The sequence below is a fragment of the Sapajus apella genome, unplaced genomic scaffold (genome assembly GCF_009761245.1).
Source record: "Sapajus apella isolate SASKATOON/1434 unplaced genomic scaffold, GSC_monkey_1.0 scaffold5, whole genome shotgun sequence".
NCBI lineage: Eukaryota > Metazoa > Chordata > Mammalia > Primates > Cebidae > Sapajus > Sapajus apella.
The window spans coordinates 40,319,306-40,338,398 of NW_022436945.1; the positions used below are offsets into that span (position 1 = coordinate 40,319,306).

A 19,093-nucleotide genomic window follows, 5' to 3' on the forward strand; every position below is an offset into this window, starting at 1 on the left:
AAAAAAAAAAAAAAAAAAAGGCAATGTCCAGGCATGGTGGCTTACACCTAAAATTCCAGCACATTGGGAGGCCAGGGTGGGAAGATCACCTGAGTCCATGGATTTGAGACCAGCCTGGGCAACACAGTGAGACCCTGTCTTTAACATTTTTTTTTTAGATTAGCCAAGCATGGTGGCATGTGCTTTAGTCCCAGCTAATTGGGAGGCTGAGGTGTGAGGATCCCTTGAGCTCAGAAGGCTGGGGCTCCACTGAGCCATGTAAGCCATTGCACTCTGGCCTGGGTGATAAAGTGAGACCCTGTCTCAATCAGTCAACCAATCAATACAAATTAAAAAGGCAAAGGCAAATATGGTAAAATGTTAAGTTTTGACAGAGCCTGAGTAATGGCTAAACGAGTGTTTGATTTTTTTTTTTTTTAAGTATTCTCTGTGGTTTTCTTTTTATACTATGTGGGACAAGGTTTCTTAATTCTTGAATTATTTCCAATCCATTGTGGACTGATATCCTTGTAAATATTACTAAATAACTAGAAAATGAAATAGAAAACCAAAGACATGTAAAATATAGGCTCCCCAAGTTTTATTTTTAGATTCAACAGACGTAAGGTTATTCTGTGAAAGCGCTATGAAAGTTTCTGAATGCATTCTCTCAATTTCTTCGTTTCTCCGTTGACCGACAGTAAGAGCTGTGGGGAGCACTGCGCGTTCACAGCCCACAGTTTAATACTGTAGTCTAGATTTTTTTCATGCTTGACATATGACTTTTAAAAATAAGATAAATAACAAAGACTAAGAGCCTGGCTTCTACTTTGAAAAGTCACAGCTGTGTTCCTGAATTTGTGGGTGACTAGGTGAGGCCTTCTGCCGGCATTCATTCCGCTGCTGAAGCATCTTGCCAAAATAATGGTGTTTAGGGACTCGGAAGCTGCTCTGATCCTGACTCCCTGGAATCCAGGGATGAAAGAAGGGAAAGAGAGAAAGAGAGCAGACGGGGAGAATCAAAGGGACAGAAGCCAGGCAGACAGAAGCCCATTAGGAGGCTCCTTACAGAATACAGAAACTTCTGAGCAGAAAGGGGGTGGGCAGGCCCTTGTAAAGAGATTACTTTTAGCCAGGCATGGTGGCTCAGGCCTGTAATCCCAGCACTTTGGGAAGCTGAGGTGGGCGGATCATGAGGTCAGGAGTTCGAGATCAGCCTGGCCAAAATGGTGAAAACCCGTCTCTACTAAAAATACAAAAATTAGCTGAGTATGGTGGTGGATGCCTGTAATCCCAGCTATTCAGGAAGCTGAGCCGGGAGAATTGCTTGAAACTGGGAGGCAGAGGGGTTGCAGTGAGCCGAGATTGTGCCACTGCACTCCAGCCTGGGCAACAGAGCAAGACTCCATCTCAAAAAAAAAAAAAAAAAAAAGAGAGAGAGTGATTACTTTCAAAAACTGCATCTGTGTTTCTGGATCTTCCCCAGACAAGGCAGTCTCCTTTCCAGTCAGTCATTCCTGGTCCCTGAGCCTGAGTAACTTGGATGAGTGTTGGCAGCTACTCTGAAAACCACGCCTTTGGCTCCACGTTTTGCAGACAGTGACTACCCCGTGAGAGCCTTGTCTCCTGTCATCTGTGTGGAGATTCTGCAGTCCCTGTTGTTCTGGGATCCTATAAACAAAATCACAGTGGAAGAGGGGAGATAAGGAACAGATGTCACCAGCACAATCAGAAATACAAAACAAAGCACAATGGAAAATAAGGGTGCTGCACAGTTTTCTCCACAGTGGGGATCAGGTTTCTACGGGGTTCAACTTCGCCTTGGCACAGGGCGCTCGGACTGGGTAGTGAGCGTGCTCGGCACAGGCAGAGAGGGGCTCTCTACGGTGTTCATTTTGAAGGATTTTGTTTTTAGAGCAGCCATTTTGATTTGAAAAATGTGTCAGCTTAACGCCCTCTCCCCAGGGGCGAGAAAGACCATTTCTTAAGTGGGAATTTCCCAGCAAAATATTGACTAGTTTTTTATTTTTTATTTTATTTTTTTAAGTACAGTTAACCTGGAATTTTCCCTAATAGTTACAAATGGTTTTTTCTTTAAACCAACTCTTTAGCATAGTCGTGTGGAAAATATTATTCTTCATATTTCCTCTGCTAGAAGACTTTAGGTTGCATTTCCCTTCCCCCAATGGCGTTTTTATCCATGCTTGACAAGCCACTTTGACAGGTGGCCCTGGGAGTTCTCCAGAGGCCAGGATGAGGTCTGGATACCATTTCTGGGTGGTCTGAGAGCAGGGTATTTAAAGCTAACTTCATATTCTGGGTCTGGAATCATTTCTGAATCCATTCCTCAGAGCTCTGCTGCTTGTTCTATGAAACTTTTCCTTCCAGCGTATGAACTGGGATTTTGGCTGCATATGTTCATTAAGAAAATCCATGTCACTTGTCACAAGTGTAAAAAGAGTGTTTCAAACGTTCCTGGAAAACTTTCAGCTGGTCCACAACTATGCCCAGGTCCTTCGTATAATCTCCCATATTCTTCCCTGCCCGGGTTGCCCGTCAGAGTTATTTCTGAGGCAGAATGAGTGCCACAGACCAGCTGCCTGTAGGTGAGGGGTAAAGTTACTGATGTGGATGACTAACTGACATTGTAGAGTTTCTTAGGGATGGGGTTCAGGGGTGGCGGGGGGGTGTCCCTAGGCTGGATTTCTGTTAGTGTGGCCAAGAAATAAGATTTATAACAACGCTTCAAGGATTTAACATCCTTTTGTGGATATGATCCCAGAGAATCTTATTAAATACAGGGGCTCATTCTGAAGTGAAGAAACCCAATAGACGTAAAAGCAGAGGGGAAAACAAACTCAGACTTTATTCCCAAACATTTACTTAGGGTGGAATTTTTTTCTTTCTTTCTTTTTTGAGATGGAGTCTCACTCTGCCACCCAGGCTGGAATGCAATGGCGCGATTCTGGCTCACTGCAAACTCTGCCTCCTGGGTTCAAGCAATTCTCCTACCTCAGCCTCCTGAGTAGCTGGGATTACAGGCATCTGTCACCACATCTGGCTAATTTTTTTTTTTTTTTTTTTTTTTTTTAGACAAAGTCTCACTCTGTTGCCAAGCTGGACTACAGTGTTGCAGCTCATTGCAACCTCTGCCTCCTGATTTCAAGTGATTCTGCTGCCTCAGCCTCCCAAGTAGCTGGGACTATAGATGTACGCCACCACGCCCGGCTAATTTTTGTATTTTTAGTAGAGACAGGGTTTCACCATGTTGGCCAGGATGGTCTCAATCTCTTGACCTTGTGATCTAGCCACGTTGGCCTCCCAAAGTGCTGGACTTACAGGCATGAGCCATGCTTGGCCTTTTAAAAATATTTTTAGTAGAGATGGAGTTTCACCATGTTGGCCAGAGTGATCTTGATCGCTTACCTTGTGATCTGCCTGCCTTGGCCTCCCAAAGTGCTGGGGTTACAGGTGTGAGCCACCACACTAGAATGGAATTTTTTCTAATGAAGCTCCATTTAAGTGTAATTTCTTAAATGTTATTGAGCATATGTATCCTAATTATTTTATTTTATCTTCTATTTTTTAACAAAAATTGTATATATTTATGGCATGCAATGTAATGTTTTGAAATTTGAAGTGGCTGAATGGAGCTAATTAGCATATACATTACCTTACATTATTTATTATAATTTTTAATTACAAAAAAAAGTTTGGTGTGATTCTTTCGCATTTGTCATCAGCATGGCTATGAACATCCCCAAGTAAGCACTTGAGACTGTTCTGAGGTCTTCAGGATATTTTTTTTCTGTCTTTTCCTTTCTCTCTTTTTTTTTTTTTTTTTTTTTTTGTGACAAAGTCTCACTCTATCGAGCAGGTTGGAGTGCGATGGCATGATCTCAGCTCACTGAAATCTCTGCCTCCCCAGTCCAAGGGATTCTCCTGCTTCAGCCTCCCAAGTAGCTGAGACTGCAGATACTTGCTGCCACACCTGGCTAACTTTTGTATTTTTAGTAGAGACGATGTTTTACTATTGCGGCTAGGCTGGTCTTAAACTCCTGACGTTGAGTGATCCACCTGCCTCGGCATCACAAAGTGCTGAGATACAGGTGTAAGGCACTCTGTTTCCCTTTCTCATCATTTTGTGAAAGAAGGTAGTACTAAAGCTATGCCACTGGGCAACGTCAGCCTCGGTGATTAAGGAGTATTAACCTTCATTCAAAACAATTATCACTCATCTTTAAAAAAATAAATAAATAAATTGAGAAAGGGTCTCACTCTTGCCCAGTTTGGAGTGCAGTGGCGTGATCATGGCTCATTGCAGCCTAGATCTCCAGGGCTCAAGAATTCTCCCACCTCAGCCTCCTGAGTAGTTGGGATGACGGGTGTGTGCCACCATGCCTGGCAAATTTTTGTGTTTTGCTTTTGTCTTTTTTTTTTTTTTTTTTGGATTTTTTTTGGTGGAGACAGGGTTTTTCCCTGTTGCCAGACTCATCTTAAACACCTGGGCTCAAGCCATCCACCACCTTGGCCTCTCAAATTGCTGGGATTACAGGCATGAGCCATTGTGACTGGCCACAGTCCAACTCTTAAGGGAATGAAAACACCAGACTGGGAGAAATTCTTTGTAACACATATATCTGATAAAGAATCTGTATCCAAAATGTACCAAAAACCCTTAAAGCTCAGCAATTTAAAAATTTAATTAAAAATGGGCAAAAGAGCTGAACAGATACCTCACCAAAAAAGATACACAGATGGAACAAACATATGAAATGATGCACTACGTTATATGCCATTAAGGAATTGCAAATTAAAACAACCATGAGAAATCACTACATGCCTATTAGAATGGTAAAAATACAAAACACTGACAGCACCAAATGCTGGGTGGGGATGTGGTGCACCAGGAACTCTCATTCATTCCTCGTTGAGGATGCAAAATGGTACAACCACTTTGGAGGAGAGTCTGGCAGTTTCTGACAAAGCTAAACATTGTCTTACTACATGATCCAGCAATCGTGCTTCTGGGTTTTTACCCAAATGAATTAAAAACTTATGTCTACTTAAAAAGCTGCACATTGATGTTTATAGCAGCTTTATTAATAATTGCCGAAAACGAAACAATCAAGATGTCCTTTGAGAGGTGAATGAGTAAATGGTGGTACATCCATAAGACGGAATGTTATTCGGTGATACAAATGAAATGAGCTATCAACTCATGAAAAGACATGGAGGAAACTCAAACGTATATTCCTGAAAGTAGCTAGTCTGTAAAGGCTACAAACTTTATGATTCCAAATATACGACGTTCTGGAAAAGGAAATACTTAGAGGCAGAGCAAAGATCAGTGATTACCAGGGGTTGGGGAGGAGGGAGGGAGGAATGGATGTGGGTGAAGCATCACTATTGTGTGTGATACTACAACGGTGAATACATGATAGTAAGCATTTGTCAAAACCCATAGAACTGTATAACACAAGGAGTGAATCTTAATACAAACTATGGCCTTGGCTGGGTGTGGTGGTTGTGCCTGTAATCCCAGCATTTCGGGAGATTGAGGCAGGAGGATCACTTGAGGTCAGGAGTTTGACACCAGCCTGGCCAACATGGTGAAACCTATCTCTACAAAAAATACAAAAATCAGTTAGGCATGGTGGCACACACCTGTAATCCCAGCTACTCAGGAGACTGAGGCAGAAGAATTGCTTGAGCCTGGAGGCGGAGGTTACAGTGAGCCGACATCGCCCCACTGCACTCTAGCTTGGGTGACAGAAAGAGACTCCATCTCAAAAAACAAACAAACAACAACAACAACAAAAAAAAAAACCATGGGCTTTGTTAATAACAATATATTCATATAGGTTCATTAATTGTAAGAAATGTACCACATTAATTAATTCAAATTGTTAACAGTAGAGAAAACTGGGGGAGATGGGAATATATGGAAACTCTTTGTACTATTGGCTCAATTTTTATGTAAACCTAAAACTGCTCTAAAAAGTTAAGTCTAGGCCAGGTGTGGTGACTCATACCTGTAATCCTAGCACTTTGGGAGACCAAGGCGGTCAGATCATAAGGTCAGGAGTTCGAGACCAGTCTGACCAACATGATGAAATCCTGTCTCTACTAAAAATGCAAAAATTAGCCAAGCATGGTACCACGTGCTTGTAATCCCAGCTACTCAGGGGGCTGAGGCAGGAGAATTGCTTGAACCCGAGAGGTGGAGATTGCAGTGAGCTGAGATTGTGCCACTGACTGCACTCCAGCCTGGGTGACAAAGCGAGACTCCATCTCAAAAAAACAAAAGTCTAATAATTTTTTAAAAGAGAGACTCACAATGGTTAGTTTTCATGATGAAGGGAATCTCTATCTTTTTACTATATCTCGTATCTTTGCTAGTTCCTCAAGGGCCCCCTGGCCTAGCTTGTTCACCATTGTATCCCGAATGGCACATAGGTGCTCAATAAAGACTGCTAAATCAGTATATTCAAAATGCTTAGCAATTAAAACCTGCTCTTGGCCAGGAGCAGTGGCATGGTTGTAATCCTAACACTTTGGGAAGCTGAGGTGGGCAAGTCACTTGAGGTTAGGAGTTTGAGACCAGCCTGGCCAACATGGTGAAACCCCCTCTCTACAAAAAATACAAAAGTTAGCCAAGTGTGGCATGCATCTGTAGTCCCAGCTACTTGGGAGGCTGAGGTGGAAGGATTGCTTGTGCCTGAGAGGTTGAGGCTGCAGTGAGCTGTGATCACACCGCTGTACTCAGCCTGGGTGACAAAGTAAGATCCTGTCTCAAACAGCAACAACAACAACACTTTTGTTCTTATCTCTTTATACTGTTTGAACAGACAGACCTTGACCAAGCACAGATCACTGTATTAATAGTTATTACATGTGGAACATTCAATGTGTATCAGCCATTTTTCTAGAACCTTGACATGTAGTACTTAATAATTCATTTACTCCTCATAAGAACCCCATGAAATGGTACTTGTTTTACGGATGAGGACACTTGTCCACAAAGAGTTTAAATAGGCTAGGTGAGGTGGCTAACACCTGTAATCCCACCACTTTGGGAGGCTGAGGCAGGTGGATCACCTGAGGTCAGGAGTTCAAGACCAGCCTGGCCAACATGGTGAAACACCATCGCTACTAAAGAAAAAAAAATTAGCCAGGCGTGGTGACACATGGCTGTATTCCCAGCTACTTGGGAAGCTGAGGCATGAGACTCACTTGAGCCTGAGAGGCAGAGGTTGCAGTAAGCCGAGATCATGCAACTGCCACTCTAACCTGGTTGACAGAGCAAGACTCCATCTCAAAAAAAAAAAAAAAAAAAAAAAAGTTTATATAACTGTCCAAAGTCACAAAATCTGTGAGTTGCAGAGCCAGGATTCAAACCCAGAGAGTCTAGCTCCAGAGGCCACATTCTTTGACAACTCACTACAATAAAGCTGTGAGAATAAAGACCCATACCTCCTCATTTAAGGAGATTTCAGTCTATTAGGATACTGAGGTGTGAAGACTACAGAGTATTGTACAGAGGGCTGACCTCTGTCCTCTGGAGGGCTCACTCAGCACAGCTCTAATGGACACACGTCAGGCAGGTGGCTTGTTTATCTACATCCTGGGCCTGGTTTTTCCATCAGACACTATCACATTCGACATTACTTACTGATTCTTTTTTCTGTGTTCACATTTCCCCCAGTTAGACTCAAACTCCTTGAGGTCGGAGACCTTCAGGCCTTATAATTGGCTCTCTACCTGCATGGTGAATGGTTGTCTTAGTCCGTTCGGGTTGCTATAACAAAATACCTTGGACTGGGTAATTTATCAGCAACAGAAATTTATTTTTCACAGCTCTAGAGGCTAAGAAGTCCAAGATCAAGGCACTGGCAAGATCCCTGTCTGGTGAGGGCTGCTGTCTGCTTCCAAGATGGTACCTGTTGCTGCATCCTCACATGGTGAAAGGAGGGCAAAAGACCAGGGAGCTCTCTGAAGCCTTTTCTATAAGGGTGTTAATCACATGTATTCATGAGGGCTCCATCCTCATGGCCTCCTCACCGCCTAAAGCCTCTAGCTCTTAATACTATCATACTGGCAATTAAGTTTTGACATATGGATTTTGGGGGACATACTCAGACCCTAGGAGTGGTTGATAAATACTTCTGGATTGATTCACTGTTGGGAGGACACTCAATGAGCGAACAAATTCAAGTCCAATTTTTATTTTTTTTAATTTGTTTATTTAAAAAAAATTTTTAAACAGTTTTTTTATTCATCCTCCTCCTCCTTCTCCTCCTCCTCCTCCTCCTCCTCCTCCTCCTCCCCTCCTCCCCCTCCTCCTCCCCTCCCCCTCCTCCTCCTCCCCCTCCCCCTCCTCCCCCTCCTCCCCCTCCTCCTCCCCCTCCTCCTCCTCCATCTTCCTCTTCCACTTTTTTCCGGGCAACTTTAGCGGGACCCTTTGCACCATCAAACTTTCCTTTCCACTTATAGTCAGCAACATCCTTCTCATACTTCTCCTTCAGCTTTGCCGCCTTAGTGATGTAAGGCTGCTTTTCGCTGTCATTTAGGTTATTCCACATCTCAGCCAGCTTTTTTGCCACGTCTCCAATAGAGATGCCAGGGTTTGTGGATTTGATCTTGGGGCGGAATTCTGAGCAGAACAGGAAGAAGCCAGACGGTGGCCTTTTGGGGGCATTAGGATCCTTCTTCTTCTTGCCTCCCTTAGCTGGTGCATAATCCTTCATTTCCCGATCATAGTGCACTTTATCCGCCTTTGCCATTTCATCAAATTTAGATTTCTCTTTCCCAGACATTGTCTTCCACCTCTCATAGCATTTCTTGGAAAATTCTGCAAAATTGACAGGGACCTCTGGGTTTTTCTTCTTATGTTCTTCTCTGCACGTCTGCACAAAAAAGGCATAAGCAGACATCTTGCCCTTTGGTTTCTTGGGGTCACCTTTAGCCATCCTGACTGTATTGTTCGCTAGTCTGGGCAGCGCCTCAAGTCCAATTTTTAATAAAAATAGAACTTGGCCGGGTGCAGTTGCTCACACCTATAATCCCAGCACTTTGGGAGGTGGATCACATGAGGTTGGGAGTTCAAGACTAGCCTGATCAACATGGAGAAACCCTGTGTCCACTAAAAATACAAAATTAGCCAGGCGTGGTGGTGCACAACTGTAATCCCAGCTGCCTTGTAGACTGAGGCAGGAGAATCGCTTGAACCTGGGAATCAGTGAGCTGAGATCGTGCCATTGCACTCTAGCCTGGGCAACAAGGGCAAAACCCTGTCTCAAAAAAAAAAAAAAAAATCTCAAAAGTTAGTGGGTATGTGTTTGTTTTTTTAGGACCTTTGGTAGCAGATTTCTACTTCATTTATATTTGGTTAACTGTGAAGTCATAGTGTTTGACATTAGCCATGCCTTTGATGGCCCATTACAGGGCCAATGCTTGAGCAAACCATTCATACACAAGCAGAGAAGGGTCCCCACTGGGTCTCGGATTTCAGGGGTCAGGAATCACCAGGCCTGAAGGGAGGGGTTGATCTTTGGGGAGTTGGAGAACTATGTTTTAGCCTAATATTGTCACTGGTGCTGTGACAGGGATAGATCATTTAACTTCTCTAAGCCTCAGTTTTCCCATCCATGACGTGAAGATAATTTTACCTGCCCTGCTACTTCACAGGCTCTTTGTGTCAGCTGAGATTTTGGTAAGTTGAGGATGTTATGTAAATTGAGAGAGAACATGGCAGAAAAGGATAATGATGAAATATTTTGTGCTTCATTTGACATTAATTCTGCATTAGAGGCTTATTGTTTGAAACAGGGCATGGCCAGGCGAGGTGGCTCATGCCTGTAATCCCAGCACTTTGGGAGGTCAAGGCAGGTGGATCACAAGTTCAGGAGATTGAGACCATCCTGGCTAACATAGTAAAACTCCGTCTCTTTTTTTAAGAAAGAAAGAAACAGGGCATTATATAATTTTTTTTTTTTTTTCTGCTGTTGTAGGATATGGTAGGAGCTTCCGGACAAGGGTTGGTCATCTGGGTTAGTTGTTGAAGAACACCCAAGTGAATGTCTTCTTTTCTCTCTAAATAAATTTCCCTCTGCTGGGCATGGTGGCTCATACCTATAATCCCAGCACTTTGGGAGGCGAAGACAGGAGGATTGCTTGAGGCCAGGAGTTTGCGACCAGCCTGGGCAACATAAGGAAACCCCCATCTCTAAAAAACATTAAAAGAAAAATTAGCTGGGCATCATAGCACACATCTGTGGTCTCAGCTCCTTGAGAGGCTGAGGTGCAGGACCACTTGAGCCCAGGAGATCCAGGCTGCAGTGAGCTGTGATCACACCACTGCAATCCAGCCTGGGTGATGAAGACCCTGTCACAAAGTAAATAAATAAGTAAATAAATAATAAAATAACATATATAAAAATCTAGCCCAGTGACTCACATATAGTAAGAGTTTGCTGGTTTTATTGTTTCACATGACAGCTATGTTAGGGTTATTTGCATAAATGCCAGTCAGTCCTATTTGATTATAAGTCTCCTGGGGGTAGGCTCTGAGTGTACTCTTTGTCTTTCTTCTTCTGGAACTGAGAACTCCCTGGAAGCAGGGACCGTTTCTTACTCTTTTTTTTTTTTTTTTTTTTTAGATGGAGGCTCCCTCTGACACCCAGGTTGGAGTGTAGTGACGCCATCTTTGCTCACTGAAACCTCCGCCTCCTGGGTTCAAGTGATTCTCATGCCTCAGCCTCCCGAGTAGCTGGGATAACAGTCGCTCGCCACCATGCTCATCTCATTTTTGTATTTTTAGTAGAAACAGTGTTTCACCATGTTGGCCAGACTGGTTTTGAACACCTGACCTCAAGTGATCTACCTGCCTCAGCCTCCCAAAGTGCTGAGATTACAGGCATGAGCCACCGCACCAGCCTGTTTCTTATTCTTACAGATATATATATGTTCTTAGCAAAGGGCAGGCACATGGTAAGCAACATAGGAACTAGGTTGAATGAGTGAATGAATGAATGAATGAATGAAAGAGTGAATGAGTGAAAACCACACAAAAATGAAGAGAATAGAAACCCAGGAATAGAGTGTGATTCCATATGCCTGTTACTTTTTGCTTAAAATTAATTCTGAGATCTTCTTTGCTGGGATCTTGGCTGACATGCGTTTGTTGGGGTTGACTGGATTCTATAATTGCTGTTTTCTCTCTCTTCTGTGATTATGACTCAAACAGTGGATACATTTACAGTGCTATATAAATAATAATTACTTTAATTATAGTTTGACCTGTTCAACATATTCTAGCAACGTAGCTGACTGTGCATGTGTGCATGTGCTCTCTTAAGAGTCTTGGAGAAGACTCCTATTATGAGGGTACAAAGGAATCTCCCCTCTATGCACACGGTAATTTTACAATTATAACATGGAGAAGTACAATACCACTGTAATTATCATCAGTTTTCAGAACAAAATGGCTTTGAAATAATATATAATCTAACTGCATTGTACATAGATAGTATAAAATTTAATTTTATTAACAATGTTTTATTTTTGGTGTCAGGAAAAATGGGTATATAACAATGTTTCAGGCTTCCTATAAGAGCATGGAAGTGAATTATAGATTTTAAGTGAGACTTAAGCAACATGATTTGTGTAACAAGCTTAGCTAAGTGTCTGGCATGTAGTAAGTGCTCAATAAGTATTATCTGAACTTAACTGACAAGGATAAAAAAATGGATATCATTTGGCCATAGTATATCTAAGCATTTGATATAAATGATGGTGTCACTGCATTTTAAAAATAATCCCAAGGAACTCGGATTTGGTCCACATGCCACCTGTAGAACCTCATCAATTCAGTGAGCTTTTTTTTATCCCACTTGTAGTGCACAGGGGACCATGTTGACACTGGAGGGGTTGAAGAATGGTTTAGGCCCATGGAATCCATGGGTAGGTCACAAAGATGAATATGGTAGTAACTGCTGTCGTGAAACTGACAACGGAGTGAAAGAGACAAGACAGTCGTGGAATAATAGAACTCTCACTGAGCACTTTCTACGTACCAGGCAGTGGTCTATGTTTTTTACTCATGAAAAATCATCTAATCTTTATACAGACGAGGAAACAGAGGCATAGAGAGTTCAATAGGGTGTTACAGCTAAGCAAGAGGTAAGATTCCAATTCAGTCTGTCTGATCAGAATCTACACTCCTGACTGCTACGTTATGTTTTCCCCTTTGCACCTTAAACCTTTAGTGTGCAAATAGCAGTGATATAAATATAATTCTCAGAGAGGGGTAAGAGAACTACCGTGGGAACATTACACCAAGAGATTGGGACTACTTCTCCAACGAGTGGCATGGAGTAAGAAAGAACAGCTGCCTAGAGGTTTTGACTGACACTCCCCACTTCCACCAAGTCTGGGGTAAACCACTCCTACGGGATCCCACATCAACTATAATTATGCCTATTGGAGCTCTCAGTACATTTTACTGTAATTGCCAGCTTATCTGTCTCTTTGGCCATTAAATATATAAGCTCTTTGACCTGCTTGAACATATTTGTATCCTGAGCATCCAGGAGATCCTTGAGAGTCCACTGAGGGCTGGGCAGAGTGGCTTGCACCTGTAATCCCAGCACGTTGGGAGGCCCAGGAAGGAGGACCTCAAGCCCAGAAACTTGAGGCTGCAATGAGATAGGATCATGCCACTGCACTCCAACCTAAATGACAGCATGAGACCCTGTCTCTAAAACAAAGTTTAGTGATATGACCTGTCACCATTTTTTCCCTGAAATTAGATATTTTACACAATAAAATGAATACATTTAATTTAAAAGACCAGATGCCTTGCAGAAATGCTCATTTAAATAGTGCTAAGATTTGTTGAGCATGCAGCTTAAGATTTGAAACAGTTTCGTGGCTCACAATCAGTAGGATTATTGGAGCCAAAGCAAACCTTTTAAATGCATACATCATGGAGGATGAATGTTTCTCAATCATCTGGAAAGTTAATATGGCATTTTAAATGAAAATAATAATAAATCCTCCTGCTGCTGTCATTTGAGTGCTCTGTACTTTTCTATTCTATTCGCACATAGAGGATGTTCAGCCTTTCCAGTCCAGCAGCAAATACATAGCCGTGGTTGTCAGATGGGTGCTATTTAAGGGAGTAGACAATAGAGGGAAACCAGGTTCACACGAGAGAGGACAAACATATTTCATAAATGCACAAAATTAACAATGTATGATAATTAACGTATTCTCAAATTCCTTCCCAGGAACACTGCTTTTTTCACGTTATCCAATTCTGTCTCCATTGTTATTGAAATGTTAGGCTACTAGAAGCATATTCTTTCTCACACCGAAGTTACTGCCTTCAGGATCTGAGCCAGCTGATTCCTAAGGACACTGTTTCCTGGAAAACATTAGGGTGCTTTTTGGAGACATGGAGGGTTATTTGATTATTTTTAAAATTCATTTCCTCTGCTGGGTGTGGTGGCTCACACCTGGAATCCCCGCACTTTGGGATGGGGAGGTGAGTGGATCATCTGAGGTCAAGAGTTCGAGGCTAGCCTGGATAATATCGCAAAACCCTGTGTCTACTAAAAAATACAAAAATTAGCCGAGTGTGGTGGTGCATGTCTGTAATCTCAGCTACTTGGGAGGCTGAGGTGGGAGAATCCCTTGAATCTGGGAGGTGGAGGTTGCAATGAGCCGAGATCCCACCACTGCACTCCAGTCTCTTCAACAGCACAAGACTCTAAAAAAATTATTTCCCAGAAGACCCAAACCCTACCCCAGGACTTAAGCCATGCTCTGCTTCTTCAGAAACCCTCTTTGGGTTACCTCTGGTGCTTTTCTTCTGGAGGCTCCTGGCTCACAGACAAGCTCTGAGCTGCTTGTCTATGCATTGCTTGGCCCGCCACTCCGGCTTTCTCCATGTCCACTTTTGGCCACGTTTTTCATGCATCTTCAGTGAGTGTCAAAACTCCATACTCAAAGGTGATATTTGACATTAATTTAGTTGGACATGGTGGCTCACACCTGTAATCCCAGCTCTTTAGGAAGCTAAGGAGGGAGGATCGCTTGAGGTCAGGAGTTTAACATCAGGCTTGACAACATAGTGAGACTCCCGTTTCTACACACAAAAAAGTAAAAATTGTTTGGGCATGATGGTTTGTGCCTGTAGTCCCGGCTACTAGGGAAGTTAAGGCAAGAGGTTCGCTGGAGTCCAGGAGGTCAAGGCTGCAGCAAGCCATGATCACAGCACTGCACTCCAGCTTGGGCGACAGAGCAAGACCCTGTCTCAAAAAAATATATATATATATATTTTACACATTGTTTGAAGCAGACTGGATTCATTCATTCATTCTTTTAAAAAGCATTTGATGAATGCCCATTAGATGGCAAGCACTGTCTACCAGGCACAGGCACTAGAGTGGCTTATGAAGTGGTGAGGCTCCCTGTTTTCATGAACTTTATATTCTAAAGGAAGAAACAAACAAAAAAAGCAAGCAGATCAATATGTACCTACAAACTGTGGTCAGTGCCCATGTGGCAGTCCTATGATGGGAATAAGAACAGGAAGGAGGGGTCAGGGACTTATTCCTAAGGACAGACATTATATCTGAGATAGAAGGGTAGGAGAGAAGGCTAGTGAAGAGGTGGGAGAGAAAGTGGATGGAGGAAGTTTTTCCAGGCAGAGGAAAGCAGTGTGCAGATCCAGAGGCGGGAAAGAGCTCGATGGATTTGATTTGATTTGATTTGATTATTATTATTATTTGAGACAGAGTCTCACTCTGTTGCCCATGCTGGAGTGCAGTGGCACAATCTCAGCTCACTGCAACCTCTGCCTCCCAAGTTCAAGCGATTCTCTTGCCTCAACCTCTCAAGTAGCTGGGATTACAGGCACCCACCACCACGCCTGGCTAATTTTTTTGTAATTTTAGTAGAGATGGGGTTTCATGGTGTTAGCCAGGCTGGTCTTGAACTCCTGACCTGGTGATCTGCCTGCCTCAGCCTCCCAAAGTGCTGGGATTATAGGCATGAGCCATCATGCCCAGCCCTTTGATAGATTTTAAGAAGGAAAAGACCACTGTAGAAAGGAAAAAGAGTGGTATGAGATGGCCTTGAATAAGGTAGGCAGAGCCACATCTAAGTGTCTGGGTTTTGTTTTAAATTCAATGAGAAGCCATTGAAGGCCACTAAGTAAAAAGTGACATTAATCAGATTTACGAAACAGCATACTGCCCATGAGAATGGCTAAGATTAAAAAGACCAAGTCCTGGCAAATATACAGAGCAAAGGGAACATTCATATCTTGCCAGTAAGAGTATAAATTGATATAACTATCTGGGAAACTGGCAGTATCTACTTAAGTATGTATGCCCGGTGCCCAACAATTTCATTCCTAGGCATATTTCAATAGAAATGCATACATACACTCACCAGAAGACAAGTATAAGAATGTTCATAGCAATATTATTCATAATAGTCAAAAGCTGAAAACTACTCAAGTATCCATCAGCAGTAGAATGTGTAAATAAATCGTAGAAAATTCATACGATAAAATACCTCCAAGGAATAAGAATAAACAATCTACAACAACATGAATGAACTTCATCAACAAAATATTGAAGAAAAGATGCCAGGTACAGAAGAGGATGCATGGGATGATTCCACTTATATAAAGTTTTAAAGCAGGAAAGGCCAATCTTATGGTATTGGAAGTTAAGATAGCGGTTCCCTTGGAAGGAGGTAGTGTGGAAGGGGTGTAGGTGGCATAAGTGGGTGTCTGGGATGCTGGTCGTGTCTTATGTATTGATCTGGTGCTGGTCACATGAGTATGCTCTTTTATGTAAAACCACTGTGTTAAACAATGTGGTTTGTGTTTCTTTGTACATATATTTCAATAACATACACATAACTTGCATAAAAAATAAGACTTTTGGCTGGGTGTGGTGGCTCACGCCTGTAATCCAAGCACTTTGGAGGCCAAGGCGGGCGGATCACCTGAGGTCAGGAGTTCAAGACCAGCCTGACCAACATGGTGAAACCCTGTCTTAAAAAAAAAAAAAAAAAAAGGTGACAAAAATTAAAAAAAAGACTTTTTGTTTTTGAGATGGAGTTTCACTCTTGTTGCCCAGGCTGGAGTGTAATGGCATGATCTTGGCTCATTGCAACCTCCCCCTCCTGGGTTCCAGTGATTCTCCTGCTTCAGCCTCCTGAGTAGCTGGGAATACAGGCTCACACCACCATGCCTAGTTAATTTTTGTATTTTTAGTAGAGGTGGGGTTTCACCATGTTGGCCAGGCTGGTCTTGAACTTCTGACCTCAAGTGATCCGTCTGCTTTGACCTCCTAAAGTTTGGGATTACAGGCTTACCACACCCGGCCAAAAATAAGACTTTATGTTTTAATAAGGGTACCCTGATTGCTGTGTGGGGAATGAATTGATAAAGGCAGGAATCCATGTAGGTAAGCAATTAGAAGGCGATTCCTGGTGAGAGGAATCTCTTGAGATTAGGTGGATGCTGTGGAGCAATGGAGGAGTGGATAGATTTGAGATGCTCTTGGAAGGTAAAATCAATAAAACTTGCTATTGGCTGGGCGCAGTGGCTCACGCCTGCAGTCCCAACACTTTTGGAGGCTGAGGTGGGTGGATTACTTGATGTCAGGAGTTTGAGACCAGTCTGACCAACATGGTGAAACCCCACCTCTACTAAAAGCACAAAAATTAGCCAGGCATGGTGGTGCATGCCTGTAATCCCAGCTACTTGGGAGGCTGAGGCAGGAGAATCGCTTTAAGCCAGGAGGTGAAGTTTACGGTGAGCTGAGATCATGCCATTGGGACTCCAGCCTGGGCGACACAGTGAGACTCCATCTCGCACACAAAAAAAGTAAATAAAAAGTATTAAAACTTGCTATTGGCCTGAATGGGAGTTACGAAAAAAGGAAGAACAAAGTAAACTACTAGATCTGGGGCCTGGGCAACGAAGTGGACGGTGGTGTCATTATTTGAGATGGAAAAGTCTAGGGGAGAATCCAGCTTATGTGAAAATCTACAGTTCAGGACTCAAGGCTTCCCACCATGTCTACAGGCTGATTTTAGAGGAAATGGAGAAAATCAAAATGATTCAGAACACCTATGGCTTTGCCAGCTTTGACAGGGACTGTCAAAGAGGGAACATGAATATACAAAAGAATTTTCTTCCCAGAATTTCAGTCTCTCCTCCAACTCCTCTCCACTCCCTTAGCTCTGGATCTGACAAGCAGACTCCGGCCACCAGAAAAGGGGTGAGGGTATCCTTGCATTCCTCTCTCTTGCCAGAAAGTGGAAAATTCCCAAGTCTTCTTTTTAGGTCAGGGAGTGTTGCAATCGAAGAAAAGGGTTTCCTAGCATAAGAAGGAAAGGAAACAAACACACCAACCAGAGAACACAAAGTGGAAGGAAAACGAAGAGTTTTCTGAGCTGCCTAGGTTCGGACCCAAACAACGCGACGTTGAAAGAGCAGCAGTGTTGGCTGGGCGTGGTGGCTCATGCCTGTAATCCAAGCACTTTGGAGGCCAAGGCGGGCAGATCGCCTGAGATCGGGAGTTCAAGGCCAGGCTGACCAACACGGGGAAACCCCGTCTTTAAAAAAACAAAAAAGAAAGAGCTGCAGTGTGCAGGCAGGGGTGTCTAGGGCAAGTTTGCAGCGGGCGTCAGGAATCCTATATTATATGGTGGCACAGTAGTTTCTGCAGAGGATTCCGACACTCTAGCTTATAGCCCTCAAACAGCTTTGAACAGCACAGCGGGGTTTGCATTTCAGAAGGATCCTTATGGTAGCATTGTGAGTGGGGTGGGGGGTGAGGAGAAGAGGTGAAGATTGCAGTGGGGAGAAGCAGTTAAGAGGCTGTGGCCATAGTCTGCGCAAGAGAAGACAAGGACGTGAACTAAGGCCCTGGAGGCAAGAAGGAATGAAAGGAAGACCTGGTGCCGAGAATGACTTGGGAGGTCAGTCCGGAGATTTCCCAGTTTGGGGAAGTGGGCAAATTCTGATGGGGAGGGGGATGGGCTAGTCAAGGACAATGTCCAGGCTGAAGGGACCCTTGGAACTGTGACATCAACAACTGAGATAATACAGCACAGGAAGAAGGTTTATAGGACGAGCTTGAATAGGATTTGTTGACTCCTATGATCTGGTGAGAGCCCAAATCCTGCTTTCTGGAAAAGTCCTCATTGTTCTGGTCAATGGATGCCCCACCCAGGCACTGAGTCACGGTTCCACACATTTGTTCATATGCTAATTTGTTCATCAACTTCTGGGAAATTGTTTCCGATATCTTATCTCTTTGCTGCTTCTTCCTGGTCACCAAGTACTCAGCCTTGCACATAGAAGGTACTGTATTCAAATTACCTTTTGAGTTCAGTGGCATTTATACAGTGTAAACCATAATGCTAGAAGAAAGGTACAGGGGCCAGGCGTGGTGGCTCACACCTGTAACCCCAGCACTTTGGGAAGTGGAGGTGGGCAGATTACCTAAGCTTTGGAGCTGGAGACCAGACTGGGCAACAATGACAAGACTCCATGTCTGCAAAATATACAAAAATTAGCCAGGCATAGTGGCGCATGCCTGTTGTCCCAGCTACCCAAGAGGCTGAGGTTAGAGGATCGCTTGAGCCTGGGGGTTGAGGCTGCAGTAAACTGTGATTGCGCCACTGCACTCCAGCCTGGGTAACAGAGCGAGACCCTGTCTCAAAAAGAAAAAAAAAAAAAGATAAACACTAAAGCCCACCCCATTTAGATGAGAGGAGAAAAAGATTGTTTTGAGTTCTTTCATTGGCAACTCTGTTGCCATTATGTACACATAAATTATTTCAGATGGGGAAGAGCGCAGTGATGTTTGAGGTATCATTGCTGGGAGCCAGGAGGGTCCCTGCCTTTTCCTTATCTTAGTAAGACAGTAGCTTGGGTAAATCAGTGACCTCACTTACTCAGTTTTCTTTTTCTTTCCTTCTTTCTTTCTTTCTTTCTTTCTTTCTTTCTTTCTTTCTTTCTTTCTTTCTTTCTTTCTTTCTTTCTTTCTTTCTTTCTTTCTTTTCTTTCTTTCTATCT

At 43.2% G+C, this 19,093-nt stretch overlaps 1 pseudogene; it reads right to left on the bottom strand.

Annotated features, from left to right (window-relative positions):
- Nucleotides 1-804: 804 nt before the first annotated feature.
- LOC116545646 overlaps nucleotides 805-19,093 on the bottom strand; it is a 23,348-nt pseudogene continuing 5,059 nt past the window's right edge.